This window comes from Ochotona princeps, chromosome 26, assembly GCF_030435755.1.
Source record: "Ochotona princeps isolate mOchPri1 chromosome 26, mOchPri1.hap1, whole genome shotgun sequence".
Classification (NCBI taxonomy): Eukaryota; Metazoa; Chordata; class Mammalia; order Lagomorpha; family Ochotonidae; genus Ochotona; species Ochotona princeps.
In genome coordinates, this window is record NC_080857.1 from 4,739,186 (window position 1) to 4,759,836 (window position 20,651).

The 20,651-nt window shown below is 49.2% G+C and overlaps 1 protein-coding gene across 1 annotated transcript in view; it reads right to left on the reverse strand.

Moving 5' to 3' along the window:
* Nucleotides 1-20,038, reverse strand: part of VRK1 (VRK serine/threonine kinase 1) — a 75,237-nt gene extending 55,199 nt beyond the window's left edge. Inside the window, exon 1 of the mRNA XM_012926744.3 lies at nucleotides 19,917-20,038. The gene's annotated coding sequence lies outside the window, so the exon portion shown is untranslated. The remainder of the gene's footprint in view (nucleotides 1-19,916) is intronic.
* Nucleotides 20,039-20,651: the final 613 nt, after the last annotated feature.

Here is a 20,651-nt window from a genome sequence, read left to right on the forward strand (position 1 = left end):
TTATTAGTAGCATCAGACTTTATACTCTGAGGGTCATATAGGATAAGGGAGGAAGTGCTGAGCTTATCAACAAAACCATTAATGCTTGTTTGGAACTCCTTTTGTCTTGTATATTCCACCAGGTGTTCTCATATACATATGCAGATGATATCCAATAAGGTATACAAAAGGTAGCCATTTGGTTATTCTCCTCCAAATATTATCCAACCAACTGTAGTCCTGTGCTCACTGACCTTTTCGGGTCACAATGTCCTCCTACATGATCTTAGTGTATGGTGAGAGATGTGGATCTATTTTTTTGTTTCTGCAGGCTATTAACCAGTTGTCCCAACAGCATTTATTGAACAGACCTTCCCATTTGCCTGGATTGTCGTTTGTCTTTTTGTCAAAGATTATTTGGCTGTATCTGTGTGGGTTTCCTTCTGGCGTTTCTATTCTGCTCCATTGGTCTTCCTCTCTGTCTTTGTGCCAGTACCAGGCTGTTTTGATGACCACTGCCCTGTAGTATGTCCAGGGGTCCGGGACTGACACACCACTGTTTACACTTACAGTCCCACGGAACTTTGTTACAGTGTACACTGCCTGCTTTGTTCATTTGTTTGCTCCACAAATATTTACTGATGAGATATTGTGCCGGGAACACTTCTAGAAGACAGGGACAGGGCAGCAAACAAGGCAGACAAAAAGCCTTGTCCTCATGCAATCTGTATTTTTAAAAATTTTACAAACTGATAGAATCGTATATCCAATGGCAATAAGCACTGAGGTGAAAAGGGGTCAAGGAGTTGAGGGGGTGGCTTCAGAGACGGGGTGGTGGAGCTCCATTCCTGCAAATCAAGTGAGGACAGTCGGCCAGGCCAGTGCTGGGACCGAGAGCAGCGTACCAGAGAAGCCCATCAGATCCAAAAGGGCTTGGCTCGCTCCAAGAGGACCAAACAGGCTGTGCAGCTGGAGAAGGGGCAGGGGAGAGCCCTAGCTGGATCACGGGGTGCAGCAGACACCAGAGCCCAGATCTCCCAAGACGACGCCGCTGACTGAGGGGGAGCGGAGACGTGCTATGCTCTGACTTGGACCGGAGCTGATGCGGGCAAGGTAGAAGAGTTCCTTCCATTAGACTGGTACTGTGAAGGGGAACAGCATTGAATGCATCCATCTTGATGCAATAAAAAGATTGGCAAGTATTTCAAAAACTGTACTGACTTTCAGCCACTATCCCAAGCAGTGCAGAATAACGTGAGCTTTTTTTCTTTGCACTTTACACAAGCCTTCCCACCCTCCCTCCCTCCCCCCAAGTGTGCAGTGCCAAGCAGAAACAATCGGTATTGTGACAGATGGTCTGGGAGCCTGCTAATCATTTCTTACTCTAGATTTTCTAGGCTCTCTCTTCATAGCAATTTAGTTCACCAGGAAATTAAACACTTGAACTCATTTATTCCAAAGGCATTTATCAAATACCTCCAAAATATGTGCAGGAAACTGTGCTAGAGCTACGAATTCAAAGATGAATAACACCCAGCCTCTGGTCTCAAAAGGTGCACTTAACTCCACGTAAAACACCATCCTATAATCGAGCTAATATTATACCATCAGCTCCAAACAAGGATCAATAAAATACCTTCCAGGTAAAGAATGTTTCCAAATCCCTTGATAGAACTATTTATTAAAGAAGATGACGGCCTGGCACATAGCTCAAGTCCTCGCCTTACACACGCCAGGATCCCATATGGGTGCCGGTTCTAATCCCAGCAGCCCCGCTTCCCATCCAGCTCCCTGCCTGTGGCCTGGGAAAGCAGTCGAGGACGACCCCAAGTCTTGGGACCCTGCACCTGTGTGGGAGACCTGGAAGAAGCTCCCGACTCTTGGCTTCGGTTGGGTTCAGCTCAGCTCCAACCGTTGTGGCCACTTGTGGAGTGAGCCAGGGAACAGAAGATCTTCCTCTCTGTCTTTCCTCCTCTCTGTATATGTGACTTTCCAATAAAAAATAAAATACATACTTTTTTTCAAAAAGATGGTGAACCATAATAGACATCTACAAATTTTTTTTAAAAATGCATCTTACAATGTAACTGCTACGGGCTTTGAAAGCTGTTTCCTCTTTTGTAGCAAATGCCAGGAAGCTGAAAGCAAACTTACAAAGTTAACTACACGGAAATTAGTTAATGTAAAGCAATAATTCTCAACCTTGTCTACATACAATTAAGGTGGAACTTTGAAACAATGAAGGTGTCTGCCACAGTGCTGACACTGGTGTTCTCCCATGGGATGCGGGGCTGTCACACACAGACCACACCCGGCCTACACTGACACTGGTGTTCTCCCATGGGATGCGGGGCTGTCACACACACACAGACCACACCCAGCCTACACTGACACTGGTGTTCTCCCATGGGATGCAGGGTTGTCATACACACACACAGACCACACCCGGCCTACACTGACACTGGTGTTCTCCCATGGGATGTGGGGCTGTCACTCACACACAGACCACACCCGGCCTACACTGACACTGGTGTTCTCCCATGGGATGTGGGGCTGTCACTCACACACAGACCACACCCGGCCTACATGTCTGGACACAGCTTCCTTTCTCCACCATGTCATCATCATCAGTGTAATTGTTCTTACCTACAATTTTAATAAAAGTCTGCACCAGTTCAGTTTAGAAGTTAGGTTAAAAAATATAAACTAGCAAACAATCAAGGAGTCAAAAACTTGGCTTTTTTCATCTCAGGATATCCCTGGACCAAAATAATTATTTGCGTTTCAAACTTATTTTGGATTAAGCAGCAATTACATGTTTTTGTATAAATGGCTCCTTCCCAAACTACAGGGAGTCAAGAAAAAAAATCACGTCTTCGGTCAACTACATCATGAACGAACGGAAAGCAATTCATCTAAAGCAACATTCTCACACGTGAGCCAGCCAATCACAAGCTGACTAATACATCTGATTAATGTTAAGAAATCATCTGAAAAATACCGAACCAATTTTCTATAGCTACAAGGGCCATCTTCTTTATATTGTTCCCACAAATCTTTAACTAAGATAGAATGTTAAAGATCTCCATCAGGCATGAAAACAGACATGATCAACACAAAACCCCAATGCGCAGGAAGCCTGGCCACAGACTCCGCTTAGGGAAACCCGGCCATTTCCTTAGCTTCCCTCACAGAACCATGCATATCCATGCAAGCATGAAAAACATTCACAGGTATACAGCATCTTCACTAACAGGAACCAAAAAAATGTCAAAGGCCAGCGTTCTGGCATGATGCAAAAGTGGCTTCCCATCCTGGAATATCAATTCAAACTCTACCCTGCTCCACTTGCAATCCAGCTTCCTGTTAAGACACCTAGAAAGGCAACAGAAAATGGTCCCAGTTCTTGGGTCCTGCCAGCCAAGTAGGAGCCCCAGTGGGTTTCCAGGCTGCAGACCCAGTCTGGCCCAGCCCAGGCTGTTGCAGCCATCTGAGGAGTGAGCCAGAGAACAAAGCATCTCTATCTATTCCTCTCTCCAATGCTCAGCCTTTCAAACAAATAAATACATGTGTTTAAAATATATATTTTAAGGCCCAACACGGTAGCTAGTGCAAGATGTCCTCAACTTGGAAGCACCATGAACCTATATGGGCGCCACTTCCCATCCAGCTCCCTGCTTGTGTCCTGGGAAAGCAGTCAAGGACAGCCCAAAGCCTTGGGACCCTGCACCCACCTGGGAGACCCAGAGGAAGCTCCTGGCTCTTGGCTTCAGATTGGCTCAGCTCTTGCTGCTGTGCCCACTTGGGGAGTGAGCCAGTGGACGGGGGATCTTCGTCTCTCCTTCTCTCTAGAAGTCTGCCTTTTCAATAAAAATAAATAAATCTTTTTTTTTAAAGATTTATTTATTTTATTACAGTCAGATATACAGAGAAGAGGAGAGACAGAGAGGAAGATCTTCCATCCGATGATTCACTCCCCAAGTGAGACACAACAGCCAGTGCGTGCCAATCCAATGCCGGGAACAAGGAACCTCTTCCAGGTCTCCCACGCGGGTGCAGGGTCCCAATGCATTGGGCTGTCCTTGACTGCTTTCCCAGGCCACAAGCAGGGAGCTGGATGGGAAGTGGAGCTGCCGGGATTAGAACCGGCGCCCATATGGGATCCCAGGGAGTTCTAGGAGAGGACTTCTAGCTGCTAGGCCACACCGCCGGGCCCCCCAAAAAATAAATAAATCTTTAAACTATATATACACACATATGTATATATCTATGTAACACAGCAAACCATGAGAATATAGAAGTGAACCTCAAGTGATGATGTTCTCATAAATTCATAGATTCATTCCTGAAAAACATTAAACTCCAACTGTGATACAATCCTCAGCAGCACTTGTCACACTCATCATGCTTTCACACCTAAGCTGGAAGGCACTAGGTGAAGACTCACGCTTCTGACTCTGAACAAGAAAGCAGGCATCTTCAGAGGGAATTATTTCCTCCTCGCCAATTTCTTGTATTAGGAAAGCGATTAGCATTAAATTTGGGGGTAGATAAAATGTTTTAAACAGTATCAAGCAACTTCCTCAACTTCTATATCTTTCAGCAGTTTGTGAAAGTCCTGAAAGAGGAAAACTGGCGGTGCACTTGCCTCCCGGGGGGTGGGGGGGCGAAGCCTTGGCTGTGCACCTGCTTCTGCCTGGGGGGAATGGTGCCACTCGTCTCCAGAACTGAGCGCCATTCACCTACCCACCAGAATCTAAGCCCGGAACAGCTGCCCATGGCCAGGGTCAGAGCTAGGGAGGAGCCAATGGGAGGATGCTGATGGCACCTGGCTGCAACACTGGCCCCAAGCGAAGATGAACACTTCTTTATGCACAACAAACACTAATGATTTACAAAACTAGACAATTTAAACTATACTGCTAGTAGCTCATAAGCTTACTTGTAACATTTACTTTAGTATATTATAACATTTAATTTAGTATATATAAAAAAAGAAACTGTACATAATATATTTCTCATTAAAAATTCTATTTGGGGGGCAAACTTCCCAAGCGAACTTTGCTACTAGTTAATTCTGGATGTCACTAATTTTTCAAAGATGTATTCATTCATCTGAAAGTGAGAGAGCTAGACAGAGTTCTTGCATGCCACAGGTTCAGTCCCCAGATGACTCCAATGACAAGGGAGGAGGCAGGTGGGAACCAGGGGAACGCAGACATCTGAGCCCCGCCCCCAATGCTTTTCCGAGGCCGTCAGCAGGCAGCTGGATCATCCTGCGGCCCACGCGGGTGGGATGCTGGCCTCACGAGCGGCAGCGTGTCTTCATATCTAAAGCTATCAATACGAGACAGAACACCTCTCCTTACAGGTTCCCGGGGCAGAGGCCTGAGGCAGAGCACACTGCCAGATATTCAAAAAGAAATCAAGACGACTAAACATCCAAAGAATACAGGAAACATACTATACTCAGAGTTCATCAAAGAATTTCTCCAGGGCCCAGCGGCGTGGCCTAGCGGCTAAAGTCCTCGCCTTGAACGCCCCAGGAACCCATATGGGCGCCGGTTCTAGTCCCGGCAGCTCTGCTTCCCATCCAGCTCCCTGCTCGTGGCCTGGGAAAGCAGTCGAGGACGGCCCAATGCTTTGGGACCCTGCACCCGCGTGGGAGACCTGGAAGAGGTTCCTGGTTCCCAGCTTCAGATCGGCGCAGCACCGGCCATTGTGTCTCACTTGGGGAGTGAATCATCGGACGGGGGATCTTCCTCTGTCTCTCCTCCTCTCTCTATATCTGACTTTGTAATAAAATAAATAAATCTTTAAAAAAAATAAATAAAAAATAAATAGAATTTCTCCAAAGTTTTCAAGGAACACTGAAACACTCCAGCCACAAAGAAGGAACAAGTGTAAGAGTGCTGTGGCGATGGATCAAGTTAATGCTTGGGACACCAGCACTGTATTAACATCCCAAACTAGAGTGCCACTTCGAATCCCAGCAGCTCTGCTTCCTCTCCAGCTTCCGGACAATGGGCCTGGGGATGCAGCAGAAGCTGCCCCAAGCACTACCTGGGCCCTGGCACTCACGTGGGAGACCAGGTGGGAGCTCCCGGCTAGCTACTGCAGTCATTTCAAAGTGAACCAGCAGGTGGAAGAGATTCTTCATTTATGTTCTCTCTCTCCATCTCCCCTACCCCCACTTTCTTTGTTGTGCTCTGCCTTCCAAATAAATAAATAAATATTTTAAAATAAGTGATAGGCCCAGCACGGTAGCCTAGTGGCTAAAGTCCTCGCCTTGTACATACTGGGATCCCATATGGGCGCTGGTTCTAATCCGGGGCCGTCCCACTTCCCATCCAGCTCCCTGCTTGTGGCCTGGGAAAGCAGTCAAGGACGGTCCAAAGCCTTGGACCCTGCACCTGTGTGGGGAGACCCAGAAGAGGCTCTGGGCTCCTGGCTTTGGAATGGCTCAGCTCCAGCCGTTGTGGCCACTTGCGCAGTAAATCAATGGACGGAAGATCTTCTCTGTCTCTCCTCCCCTCTGTATATCTGCCTTTCCAATGAAAACAAATAAATCTTTTTTAAGAAGGAATGACAGAATTCTCAAATCCACACATGGATGTATGTCCAGGCCCACATGAGCCAGTCTCAGCATCGATCAACACATGGTCAATCTCTTTTCTTTCAAACCATTAGCCCCCCTCAATTATTTTTAAGCAAATTCAAAACATACCACTTCACATGTAAATATTCAAACAAGTTTTAATGCATCCACCACAGACCACTGCCATACCGCGCAAAACAAGCTAATAGCTTCAAATCTCTCCAACTATGTCAACAAGCTACCTTCTTACACTTGATCTTTGTTCCCAGGACCCACAGGTCAGTCAGCGCATCTGGCTGAGGTGTCTCTGAATCACTGTGTGTATGGGGGTGTATCCTCCCTCAGACTTCTCCATCCCCTTGCTGTCTGTCCCATAAAATCACTTGCAGTTTGAACTCTGTGGATTACACCCTACAGTGTCATCCATTGTGCTGTTAGTGACCGTGCCACCAGCTAACACACAAGGTGAGCACGGGGACCTGTTGCAGCGGAGGAACCGCCCCTGGGCCCTGTGGGGCATCCCGGTAAGCAGGTGCTACAATGGGCAGGAGGGTCAGGGAGAGCAGGGGTTCCTCTACACTGGGTGTTGTCGGTGGGACCAAGTATCACTGATGACTCCAGGGACGCCATCGGTGGAACAATGTATTAGTGATGACTCCAGGGACACTATGAGGACACGGTTCCCAGCAGGGAAAGTAGCGGCAGCCCATCGTCCGGCTGAGCGTCGGCTGAGCGTCTGGGAGGCTGCCCAGCCATCCGGGGCTGCTCCGCCCTGTCTCACCTTCAGCACAGCTCTGAGACACAGCCCAGCTCTGAACCTCAGGCCTGCTCTTCTCCTTCGACCCCAGACCACAGGCACCCCATCGAATTAGCCAGGACCATCTTGATTCCACTTCCCAGGGCAAGACATCCCAGGTTCTCTTTGAACATTTTCTTGTCCCAACCTAAAACAAGACCCAGGTTGACCTGTGGTTGAAGACGGCGTGTACAGACCAACGTTTTTGCACAGGGTAAACATACAGGCACTTCATGCTGATGCTTCCCATTCGGACCCAGGATTCTAATGACTCTCTCCATAGCTTCCCTGACTGTTAACTAGCTGGTCCCCAGCAATGCTAATCTAGTTAGCCGATACATATTCTCTTCAGATTTTTAAAATTCATAAAACATCTGTGTGCTTCCAGCCAGAACACTGGATGTGTTCAGAATCCAGCTTCTAGGCTCCTCTCGGCTGCAGGTAATCGCTTCCAGCTGTGTCTACCTTCCGTTCTCTCCCCCTCTTCAACAACCGGCAGAATATCCTACGCTCTGTCCTGCGCCATCATCTCTCTCACTAATAATAACCCAGAGATCAACAGCAAACAGGCCCAGCTCCATTCACTAATAAAATGTGAATTAAAATTACAATGAAATTCAATTTACATTTAAAATAGCATTTTCAGCTCCAGATTAGCCAAATTCAAACAGAATATGTACTGCATTGGAAGACTATCAGAAAAATGGCACATCAATTTGGCCCAATCTATCAGAATTTTCAACACAGAGCCCCTTTGGCTCGCTAAGTCCACTTTCAGCAATTCACTCCACAGATCCATGCATTCATTGTTCAATGGGTGTGATACTCACTGCAGCACTGTATATCAAACCAAAGGCCAGAAATACCTTTGATTTACATCAAGAGAAGACATTAAACAAATGACAGCACATATCCGACAGAATGGAACAGTATGCGATTTTAAAACTGAGGTAGGTCTACATAGGACAGTCTCAAAGAACGTGTGTTAAGTGAAAAAACATGAGGAGAGACGCACGTATTAGAATCCAGCTATTCACATACCATCCAGGGCTCCGGTGTGGCAGGCACTGCCCTGCGGAGAGCAACACCACGGCCCGGGGAGGGCAGAAGGCACGCTACCAGGTGCCAGGTTACCAATCCCCAGCCACAGCCCAGGGAGGGCAGACAGCATGCTACCAGGTGCCAGGTTACCAATCCCCAGCCACAGCCCGGGGAGGGCAGACAGCATGCTACCAGGTGCCAGGTTACCAATCCCCAGCCACAGCCCAGGGAGGGCAGACAGCATGCTACCAGGTGCCAGGTTACCAATCCCCAGCAGAACGCCTCAGGGCAGGCAGCTTGCTTTTCAGCCTTCAGTTTTTCACACTGCTTAAATTTATTATTGGGTGCATGCATTAATTTTTCTATTAAGTTTTTTTTTAAAGAAATTCTTCATGAATAATAAAAGAATTTCATTAAATAAAATACCAAATAACTCTTCTCAATATTAGTCAGGAATTTGCCAAGGCTTCTCTAACATCAGGATTAGCCTGAATCAGACCTACCGACTGCCTCAAATTCCGAACACTGCTGGGCCTGATGCAATGGCTAGCAACCAACCCTCCGCCTGCAGCACCAGCAGCCTAGATGGTCACAGTTCATGTCCTGGCTGCTCAACTGCCAATCCAGCTCCCTGCTTACAACCTGGGAAAGCAGAGGATGACGGCTCAAGTCCTTGGGCCCCTGCACTTGTGTGGGAGACCCAGAAGAAGCTCTTGGCTCCTGGCCTCAAACCAGCTCAGCTCTGGCTTGTGCAGCTATTTGGAGAGAGAAACAGCGGATGAAAGATCTCTCTCTCTCTCTCTCTGCCTTTCAAGTAAAAACAAGTCTTTTTTAAAAAATCACTGCAATCAGCTATGCAGAAAAATACTTCTCAATACCTGCATGTGTATAAGGGATCACCCCTTCACACGCTGACACAGCGTAGGTCAGATCTGAAATGCCATACAGTCCCCAGCCTTTGACAAAGTACCGCAGGCTCTGAAAGACCAGTAAGTGAACAAGAATGCTGCCATTGTTCTTACATTAACATTATCATCTATTTTTGCTCAATACTAAACAAAAATACGAATGACCAAGCTAAACCAGCAAAACCAATTAATCATTAATTATATTTTGTTGCTTCTCCATACAAATGATCTAATATGATTTCTTTGTTTTTATTGATAAGTCAGATACATAGAGACAAGGAGAAACAGAGAGGAAGATCTTCCAACCACTGATTCACTCCCCAAGTGGCCTCAATGGCTGAAACCATGCCAATCCAAAGCCAGGAGCCCAGAGACTCTTCCGGATCTCACATGCTGGTGCAGGGTCTCAAAGCTCTGGGCCATCCTCGACTGCTTTCCTAGGCCACAAGCAGGGATTTGGATGGGAAGTGGGGCGGCCAGGATTAGAACCAGAGCCCATATGGGATCCCAGAATGTGCAAGGTGAGGACTTAGCCGCTAGGCTACCGTGCTGGGCCCAATCTCATATGGTTTCTATGTAGCCAGGCCCCATGATGGGTGGTCTAAAACACTGCGTAATTTTAGCACAGCCATAAACACAGGCATGTTACTGACTATACACATAACAAATTCATTTTTCCACAGTCTCAGAACCATTAAGTAGCAAGTCTACACAAGGATCAAAAAACACATGGGAAAGGGTAACTTTTACTCATTAAAACAGAGCACATACAGAAAAAAATCTTAAGGTGGTAAATGTTGGCTTTAATGACGACCACTACAGCCATAAACAGAAATGCCATAAACACAATATAGGAAAAGAAATATGCTGATATATATACACATATAAAACATGTATCCTATAGGCTAATGAATAAAAATTGGGATGCCCTCTGAAGAGCTAAAGTATTATCTGTGTCACAAACATAAATACCTTCAGAAGTTATTAGTTGTCTTTTTAAACATATTAACAAAAATTCAGCTGTAAAATTTCATGTGAAAACCACTGCAGGACGTGTGTATGGAGGGACAGGAGGACAATGACTAACAACAGAAACGTGCACCTGAATGCTGGGGCCCGGGCTCATTTCTCACTGAACAGTCAGACAAAATCAGCCCCCCAGAAGCTGGTTCCGGAACAGGCCTCTGGGCCCCCCGTCCTCCCCAAGCACCGGGGCTGCACAGCCAGCTCCTGCTAGGCAAACCCTGGCAGACACTGGTCATGGCTCACGTCTGACCCGCATGGGGAGCCTGGGTGGAGTTTCTCAGTCCCAGTAAATGCAGGCATCTAGGGAGCGAGAACCAGCAGATAGGAGCACCCCAACTTCCCTGGGGTTCTGCAATCATTTTTTTAAAAGAAAATGAAGTAAAAACCTGAGCTCTACACAGCGTTCAGAGCACGAGATCAAGGGCATCCCCACACAACTTCACAGCACCTGCCACACGGTGCACACCACCTGCCGGGGACACCAGACTGCTGGGACTGTGCACCACCGCCACCTGCCAATGATGCCAGTACCCAGGTCCTTGTACCACCACCACCTGCCGGTGACGCCAGTCCACTGACACCGTGTGAGAACCTGCAAGTCAAGGAGCCTGCCTTACTCACCTCAGTATCTCCAGAGTCTAACACACCTGCCATTCGGTAAGAGACCAACAGGGATTTCCTGAGAACGGACTGAATCAAAGTCATGGCCCAGTTCGAGCTCCTGTGAACTCCTGCACACTCTGCACAACTAGCGATGCTCACAACTAAACCTGCTGCCCAGAGAACACGGGGGTATGATGGCTCACCTAACACACAAACAGTTCCTCAACAAAATGAAGAAAAACAAAAGTTTCAAATAAAAAATATATAATAAATCAAAGTGAATGCTAAAAGGCTAATGAATTCAGTAATAAAAAATAGTCCAACTTTCAAAAAAAGCAAAAAATTTGGACAGATTTCTCAAAAAAGATTAATAAGTAGCCAACACTCATAGAAAAACATTCAACATCGTTAACAGAAAGTCCAGCTCACAGTAAGCGGTCACCTGCACCCTCTGAGACGGGCAGGACGGAGACAATGGCCGGTGCCGTGGGCTCAGAGGGCTCTGCGGCCGTGCAGGTCACTACTGGAGCAGCCTTAAACAACTAGCAGCTTCTTAAAAGATTAAACGCAGGTTACACACACACAGGAAGTAAAAACAGCATCGTTCCAACAGTGAGAGCAGCACAGTGCTTCAGCTGTGCCGGACACACGGACACACGGTGGAATATCCATAAACGAGCAATACAAAGAAACAAGGTGTTAATGTATGTTACAACACAGATAACCTGGAACCAGGCAAGTGAAGAACCAGTACAACAGAGACCACACTAGATGATTCCAACTCCGGAATGGACAAATTTGCAAACACAAAAGCCTCGCACCTTCGGAAGGGGGGGAAGGAGAGAGACCACTGATGGACAAGGGCCTCTTCTAGCACCGATGAACACCGTCTTACCAGTGAATTCTATCCGGGTGATGCTGTTTAAGGGTCACTGGGAGGGAAAATCAGGTGTCAGGAATAACAGCTACACAGCTACTGCGGATTACACCTTTCTGTGGAAACTAACCTAGACATTTTGAGGTTAGAGTACTAAGAAACTATCAAATGGTAGGTTTCCTGCCGTCCCATCAGGCTGGTTCCCAGTGTGAACAGCTGTTTTTGGGAGCACAAACAGAGGATGCAAACCCAATGGCAACGCGGAAGAGATGTCACCCTCAAACTGTAAGCTGGAGAGCTCACTGAGCGTGCGTGAGTTCTACTGAATTAAACAGCTATAGAAGCAAGCTGTGGTGGCAGGACACATAAACAAACAGAAGGCACACATGACTTGCAACAATGGAGTAGGTGTCGTGAGTCACAACTTCACCAGAACAGTGACAAGCCCTGCCAGGGACACAGTGTGTGCAGCACAGACACGCAGACACGACGGAGAGCCGCCCCGCAGGCTCAGAGGCAGCGTGCATGCGTCAGGTAACACAGTGTGGCAGAGGAAGTCAAAACGGCGCACGCACGCACGTGCACACACACACACACACACACAGAGAGCTACCTTAAAACTGGGCGCACAACCTTGGGAAGCACCGCCAGACCAAGCAGCAGAGAAGAATCCATTCAAACCATTCCTTTCACAGATGAAGCCTGGGCCCCGGGGGGCTACTACCAGAGCCCGGGTCAGAGGGCTCCTGAGAGGGGCGGGAGGACGCGCTCAGGAGCCCACCCACATGGGTAGGGACCTGCGCCAACACCACCCACCACCACCTGCAGGTGTAAGTGTGCGGGAAAAAAAACAGACATTTGGTGCCTGCCTACCACACACACACACACACACAAAACCTAAATATGAAAGGCTAAATGCTGAAGCTTCCAGCAGACAACGCAGGAGACTGACTTCGCAACAACAGGGAGCACAAACTTTTCAACAGGAGGTAAAAATCACAAACCAAAAAGGAAATGATTGATAGAAACTGAAAGGCATTCAAGGCGCCAATCATCAGAGGAATGCCAATGAAACCATACTGAGACACACAAATAAACAGGACAAATTTTTTAAATTTTAAATGACAGTATCAAACAAAGGCTGAAAAGTGGGTAGAACGTTCATGCGCTGTCTCTGGACACTGGCAGCATCTGTCAAAGCTAACCACCACACCAGCGGGATCGCACCGCAGTGCAATGGGCAAGGCTTTAGCTGTGGTCTTAGCATCCCTTATGCGCGCCAGCTCCAGGCCCGCTCCTTCACTTCCAATCCAGCTCCTGGGAAGGCAGTGAACACGCATCCCTCCACCCATGTAGAGCACCCAAAGGAGGCTCGAGGCTTCAGGTCAGCTCAACTCCAACTCATTGTGGCTATCTAAAGAGTGAACCAATAGACAGAAGGCTTTCTCTCTGGCTCTCTCTGCCTCTCCCTCTCTCCTTCTCTCCACAATTCTGCCTTTCAAAATAAAAATAAAATAAATCAAATAACAAAAAAAGACATAACCAGCGACTCTACTCCTAGACATATATCCTACTAAAATGAATGCGCATGTGTGCACCAAAAGATACGCAGAACAACTTTGGTAGTGTTAAGTCATAACTGCCCTGGAGTGAAAGCTATCCCTAGCCACCAACAGAAACCACACACATAATGACATGATGTTTACAAATGACCCCAAGTTCTTTGGCACACCTTCCACCAAGAACACAGGCAGCCTCCACGGCTATTTCCATCAACTGAGTCTGGTGGGAGGCACCTCCTGCTGGGGCTCCACGGCCAGGGCCTTGGCCCGAAGTCCAGGTTCTCCACTCAGCACTCCCACGTGACACTGCTCCTCAAGGCACCCTCCCCAAGGACCAACTGTGGCAACAAAGGAGCCCCTAACTAATAAGATGACTGATGTTTTACAAGCCCCACGTTTGGCCTGTACTCAGGAGCCAGTACTAGCAAACACAAGAACTCCAGCGCTATCCAAACACTCCCACCACAAGCCTGGCACAAAGGCAACGTTTACAGAGCACCACTGTTTACCTAAGTTCAAAACCAGGGGAGACCAAGCCACAGTTACAGATTTCAGAAAAGGGCTCCTGGGGGAGCAGCAGTTGCTGGAAAGAGGTACAGGTGGGGGCTGCCTGGAGTGCTGGGACGGCATACACACCCAGCTGCTGGTGATCCGAGCGGGTTCACTGCGGATAAAAACAAAGCCACTGAGGTACAAGGATGTGTGCACCTATCGCCAGAACACTAAAAAACATGGGTTTTAACCAGAATTGGGTGATCCAGTAAGTGCAAGGGCATCAAACAAAGCAAATAACTAAAAGATGGCTTCAAGCCTTCAGGCATGACTGCACTGCCAGCTGCAGCACACAGCAGCATGCCCTCTTCCCTCTGCTCGCTGGCACCTGCTGTGGCACGCAGTCCCTCGAGCTTCTCACTGTCCTCCTACCTCTCTGCTGCCCCTTCCGAGGTTGCTCTCGCCGCCTCCTTTCTGCTCAGATCATTCCGAACACTGGGACTTCCCCGGGCTTCCCTCCATCCTCAGTCCACACACGCTACCCTTCTTTGTCCTATTTTTTCAATCGCAGTTGATAGCATCACTTCTTTGTTGAATTCCAAAAGTGCCTGAGAATTTGCAATTTGCCAAATTGGATAAAATGGAGGTTAACAGGAACAGGATAAGCATAAGCTCCCATGAATCACAAAACAAACACACAAGACCAGGAAGAGCCCAAGATTCAGGCAGATCTGAGACTTTCTTCAACTCTAGGTTCAATGTATGATGTGGTCATCAAAATAATACGGGTAATATTCACACACACAGTGTGTACAGACAAGAAACACAGTATCATCCCTACGGTAACAGGAAAGGTGCCATACCCAGAACAAGAAATGCCACTTTTTCTCTTTGCTTACCTAGCCATGCCTGCAATACCGCATTCACCCAAGTATCACAACTTCAAACTGCAATTTTTAAAAAGGAAAGCCAGCAGTGACGTACACAGCTGAGCCCAGTTATGTCCAAGTCACAAACACTGATTCAAGATGTCCCCCTAAACGAACAGGCAGGACATCACGGATGCCCGAGGCCCAGACACGGCCACAGCGGGGCAGCACAGATGCCCGAGGCCCGGACACGGCCACAGCGGGGCAGCACGAATGCCCGAAGCCCGGACACGGCCACAGCAGGGCAGCACGAATGCCCGAGACCCGGACACGGCCACAGCGGGGCAGCACGGATGCCCGAGGCCCAGACATGGCCACACAGGTTTGTAATGCAAGCCTAATTGGCTAGAGGAGGCGGGGAGCATTATGAAGAGGTCCTGAGGAAGGAGAACTCGCTCCATCATCCCCGACTGCTCAGTTCCGTGAGGGAAGGATGCTCTCCAAGCCCCTTGGGACCACCATCCGCTGCAGGGGTGACAACACCCCTCCACGCACAGGCGCGAGCGCCCAGGACGGACGCGTGAACATCCCGACTGGGAATCCTGCCCTTAACAAACACACGCAATGCAGATACATGATTTCTTGGCTGTCTATCCGCACAGCCATCTGTTAGGATGGCACTGTGCCTGCTCACATGTTGGTCAAACTGTCACTAGGGCATAGGTGCCAAGCAGTGGTAATTTTAAGTGGGCACAGCTCTGCAAGAGCTTGCTCTTCTTCAGCGGAAAAACATCAACGTGGTAAAACTGAAGGACTACAACCTAGACTTGACCAATTTCACCATTTCTGCAGAAAAAAAAAAAAATGCAGACTAGCTGATAAGACTGAAGCCAAGGATGTTCAAACAGAAAAAGTTCCCTGAAGACACGTCGCAACAAAGCTCCTCACACTGCCAAGCTGGAGGCACACACAGCCCAGTGACTCTTAGACAGTGAGGCCCTGAGCTCAACAAGTCAGCACTGAGCCTTCGGGTCGCCCCAGACCAAGAGCAGAGCGCCACTGACCGGCAGCACGGTGACATTACCTACGCGCTTCTGGCGGCTTTTTCAGAAGCGAGAGAAATCTAACTCACAGCCAAGATAATCTTTTAACAGCAAACACAGAAAACAAATGAAACTGCAAAGGACAAACAGGACAAAAAAAAAACTTTCAAAAAGTGTAATTTCAATGGAGAAATAAAATAAGAGCAGAAGTAGTTGCTAAGAAAACAAAAAACTCAGTATTTTCAGTCACAAATTTAAAAATTAGGTCTCCAGGGCAGCTCAGTGGAGAAGGGGCAATCTTCTGAAACAAATGGTTTTGGAACAATGGGATGTTACACACAAAAAGAAAAGGAACCAAGATTTAAATATCACTTCTTTGCAAAAATCAATCCCAAATGGATCACAGGTCCAAATACAAGATGTGCAATAATGAAAAGCTGAAACGGGCAGATAGCCACTGTCCCGACCTACGGTTAGCAGAACTGCTGAGCCTCGCTCCACGCCTAAAGGAACCCTCCTCACTGCGGGCTCCGGCACCGTGAGCTGAGACAGCGCCAGGGAGAAGCCAGAGGCGGGGAGGACGGGCTCGCACTCGGCTTCCGTGGTGCGGCACTTGTCGAATCCTGTGTCTAAACAGCACGGTCAACTCAGCCTCGAGCAAACAACCCAATCAATCACCAACTGGGCGAGAGGAGTCATCAAAGAGGATATGGATGGCAAGTAAGCACACGGAGCGATGAGCCACTACAGAGACACAGGTCAAGCCATGCAGACACATCTGTCACTACACACCCGAGAGGCAGCGCACGCGTCCCCCAGCAGGTGACCAGCAAAATCCTATGGGGTAGAGTGGTAAAACAGCACCGCACTGGCACAGTGTCGGGTAATGGCATCTCTGACGGGCCTCCACTTGGGAGGTTCTTCAGTGTGTGTACAGTTCCGGGACAGCCGATCACGTGCGGATGTGCAGATGTGCAGAATCAGGACACACAACTGGTCTACCATCCTAAAGAAACTCAACTACAATCCCAACAAGAACCGGTCATCGCTGAGGCCAGCACTGCGGTGCAGTGGGAAAGCCACTGCCTGCGCTCTGGGGTCGCCTGTGCATGCTGGCTTGTGTTCTGGTTGAGCTGCTTCTCACCAGGCTCCCAATCAAAGGCCTGGAAAAAGCAGAAGACGGCTCCGTGCTTGGGCCTCTGCCACCCACTTGGGGAGACACTAAGGAAGCTCCGGGCGCCAGCCTGCCCAGCACTGAGCACTGCAGCTACCTGCGGCATTAACCAGCAGATGGAACATCTTTTTCTCCCTCTTCCTCTGCCACTGACTTAAAAATAAACATTTTTTTTTTTAATGTCATTTCTATTTCTATGCTGTCATTTCAAGAATGGCCACACCATATATCATTTAGGCATTCACCTTTGAAGGACAAACGGGCTGGTTCTGGGTTAGGGCCACGTAAACACAGCTTCCCGTATAAGCTGTCTCTGGGAGGAGGCCCCAGAGCACAATCCTGGCCTGTCTGCTCCCGTGTGTGACTTCTGAGAACCAACCAAACTCACACCTGAGTGGCTGCCCCGGTGCACTCCCCGCCAGCAACACCTGACTAAGTCACAGTTTCTAAAACATTTTTCACAAGCCTGGAAAAACAACAAGAACCCTCTTAGATGTTATAACTTAAAGTTTATTTTTTTAATTATCAAAGTCTCTTTTACCTCTTTCCCAAATAATGGACCCTTTTTTTTATTAGCTCTAATAAGACGCCATACTACATCCCAGACTGCAGAAAGTGGCAGAGAGCAAAGAACATTGGCCCCACGGCAGGAATGGTAAAAGCTGCTCTGCTTATAGGCCGGCCGACACACGACTCTGCTGTGAGACGCACTGACACCGCCATGCGCCGGTGTGACAATCTGAGAAGAGCAACTATTGTGGAAAGCACTGAAGCTCCCCCGCTGTATGATGAGCAGCTCCACAACGTGCAAGGCTCCGGCCTCCCTGGCCAGCTGGTGGAGACTGTTCTCACCTGAGCTCCGAAAACAAGTCGGCAGCCGGCGTCTCCAGGCACGTGCAAACAGCAGCTCAATGGCCAGGCGGCAAAGAAAGGAAAAGAAATACACAGAAATAAGAAAGCCCCCCACCCACACTGGGCAGCCCACCTCACTAACCTGAGGAGAGGGGCACAGCTCTAAGCTTTTCAGAGAGCTTTTTGGTTGTTTCCCATCTTGTCTGGAGCCAGAATGGCAGAAGTGTCTGAGTCCCATCCCCACTCCCCACCTAAGCTCTCCCCCAAAGAAGTAAAACAATGTGGGGAGACAGAGCAGCAGTAATTGCGAAAGTGCACAAAACTATTTCAAACAGCAACCTAAGACTACAGGGCGCCAATTGGCATCTTGGGAACAGCAGGTGGCAACAGTCACAGAAGTGTGGGTCACTGCAGAGATCAAGCACACGCTGGGTGAGCCTCCCGGCTCCACCTGGCAGGTGCTGTGGCCTTTACAAATTACTCCTGCATTCTCACGTAAAAAGAAAATCCTTTATTTGTTACATTGCATCATAAACAGGGCAGTTTTCAAATGTGCCTTCTACACTCATTGACCTGTGCTAAGACAAGGGAAACTCGCTTAACAACAGACTTGGCACCTTAGCACAATTCCTGGCAAACAGGCACCGACCGCTGATAACTGAGTCCACTTCTCACTCTGGGGGAAAAAACACCTGTGCTGCCATGGAGGCCAGCCTACGGGTCTTTGAGATCCGCTGACCCACTGTCAGAATCTACCAGCCCAGCTTTCCCACAAGCCTCCACGCACACACACTCAGGCAGCACTGGCCTCTCTGGGTTCTCAGCAGGCCCACTGCCCACAGCTCTGGAGTGCTCCTCCGCTCACCGCAAGGTGATTCCTGGAGCTGTGCTCCGTTCCCAAACCAGGTTTACTGTACACAGCAGAATCCTACTCGCAGCCTGTTATACCGTATTAGGGGTAACAGAAAAAAGAAAAAACAGTTGTCAAAATTAAACTCACTTTTTGTCTTTTCTAGTCATGTGGGACGTTCGTTTATGTATTTATTGTTATTTCACGTTAGATCTCAAATTAGAAGAAAAAGCTGGCCTATTTCCTTTAAGAGATTTAATTTTAGGATCTGTCAACATGGTGAATGCCTTACCGTTATTTTTAAAATATACACTTGCATCCTGGAACAGAGCTCAGCAGAAGCTCCCCCTGTAACCATCTCCTGGGCACGCACGCACTCGCTCCATGCCAGCTTCTGCGGTTAACACATCGCTCCATCATCTCATTTGTTTAACAAATATCCTCTCCTAATTTCTGCAGCTCGGAGCTCCGTAGCAAGAAGCCATTACACGGCAACGCGGTTCTTCGTACCGGGAACTATGAGCAGAGGGTCAGTAACGGCCGGCACAAGTGTTCGGTGATGAACTTCAAGTCGTACTGCTGTGCAGCGCGGCTGAGCGGCCTTTCCAGCAGTGGGGTCAACGCAGCCGTGACTACTGACCACAAGGATCAAGCCATGAGCGTAAACAACCCTGGCTTGGCGCTTTACACCCCCGGACTAAATTCTCCCCAGGTATCATGAAAAAGCAAGGTGCCTTTACTCTCAGCTCTGACAACGCACTCCTACTCTGACGAATGGCCGCCTGAACAGACGCGGCAATTCCAGGGTTGGTTGGTTGGTTTTTTCTTGAGACACATAATTAATGACCCTCTTCCGCAGTGTACTGCCACCTTCCCCATCACAAAACCGGTACTCGCGCGTCCTCCCAAGAAAAAGCAAAAGCAAAGAGAACGGAAGTGTTCTCGAAGGACGAGAAGGGGAGACTCGGGGCGCGGCAAGCGGAGAAGGGGGTGGCCCGGCTCGCCCTCGGGGCCCGGATCCTCCCTGCGTGTGGAACTGCAGCAAAACGCCGAGCTGTAAGATCAGCAACAAACGCGGCCGCGGGCGCCGAGGAGGCGCAGGTGCACCTGCCGCCGGAGGCGGGCCCCGACCCCGCGGCCCCGCGCGCCGGCCGCCCCGCCGCCCGCACAGGACCACCCGCCGGCGGCCGACCCGCGCCCCAGCCGGCCTCGCGCCCCCGGGCCGCGCCGCCCGCGGCTGCCCTACCCCAAGCCGCAGGCCCGTCCGCCTCCTGCCCAGTACGAACTTCCCGCCGCTCTCGCCGACTCGCGACACGGCGGCGGCAGTGCCGGCCCCTGCCCACCCTGCAGTATGCGGCCTTCCCATTGGCTGTGCCTCCGGGAGAGGCGGGCCCAAGGAATGCCGGGATCTGCGACGAGCGCTCCCACTGCATCCTGGGACTTGGAGTCCTTGAGCCACCCCCGAGTCTCCCTGCTCCCTGAGGTTTCTGGGAAATGTAGTTTACAACCTCGGTTTCCGCAGCCATCAACGCAGCAGGAACTGAAATGAGTACCGCCAGTGCTGGGGCAGCGTCATTTATTAACATTTACTAACCGGCTTGCGTGTGAAATGAGTCCTAGGCTACTTTGGCCGAAGGTGTGTCCCCGGCGTCCCTGAGCGTGCTCGCGTCTTGCCACGCTCCCTCCCACCACCTGCAGGGCTTGTTCCATAGCAGGTTGCAGCCACACGTGGTTGCAAAAGTGTACAGTCTGCAATTCTAGCTCTTCCTCATCCTAGGTGTTGCAACTCAAGGGAAATTGCTTACGTTCTTCATCTCTGTGTCCTGTGTCTGCCGGAATTCAAGGCGCTAGTCGGCACAGTAGGAGGTCTTAGCAGCAGTGTTTCTTGGCTAGTCAAGTGTCTAAACCCTGCAGCCACATGGGAGACCCAGAAGAGGCCGCTGGCAGTGGGTCAGCTGCCCTGTGCTACTGCAGCCATTAG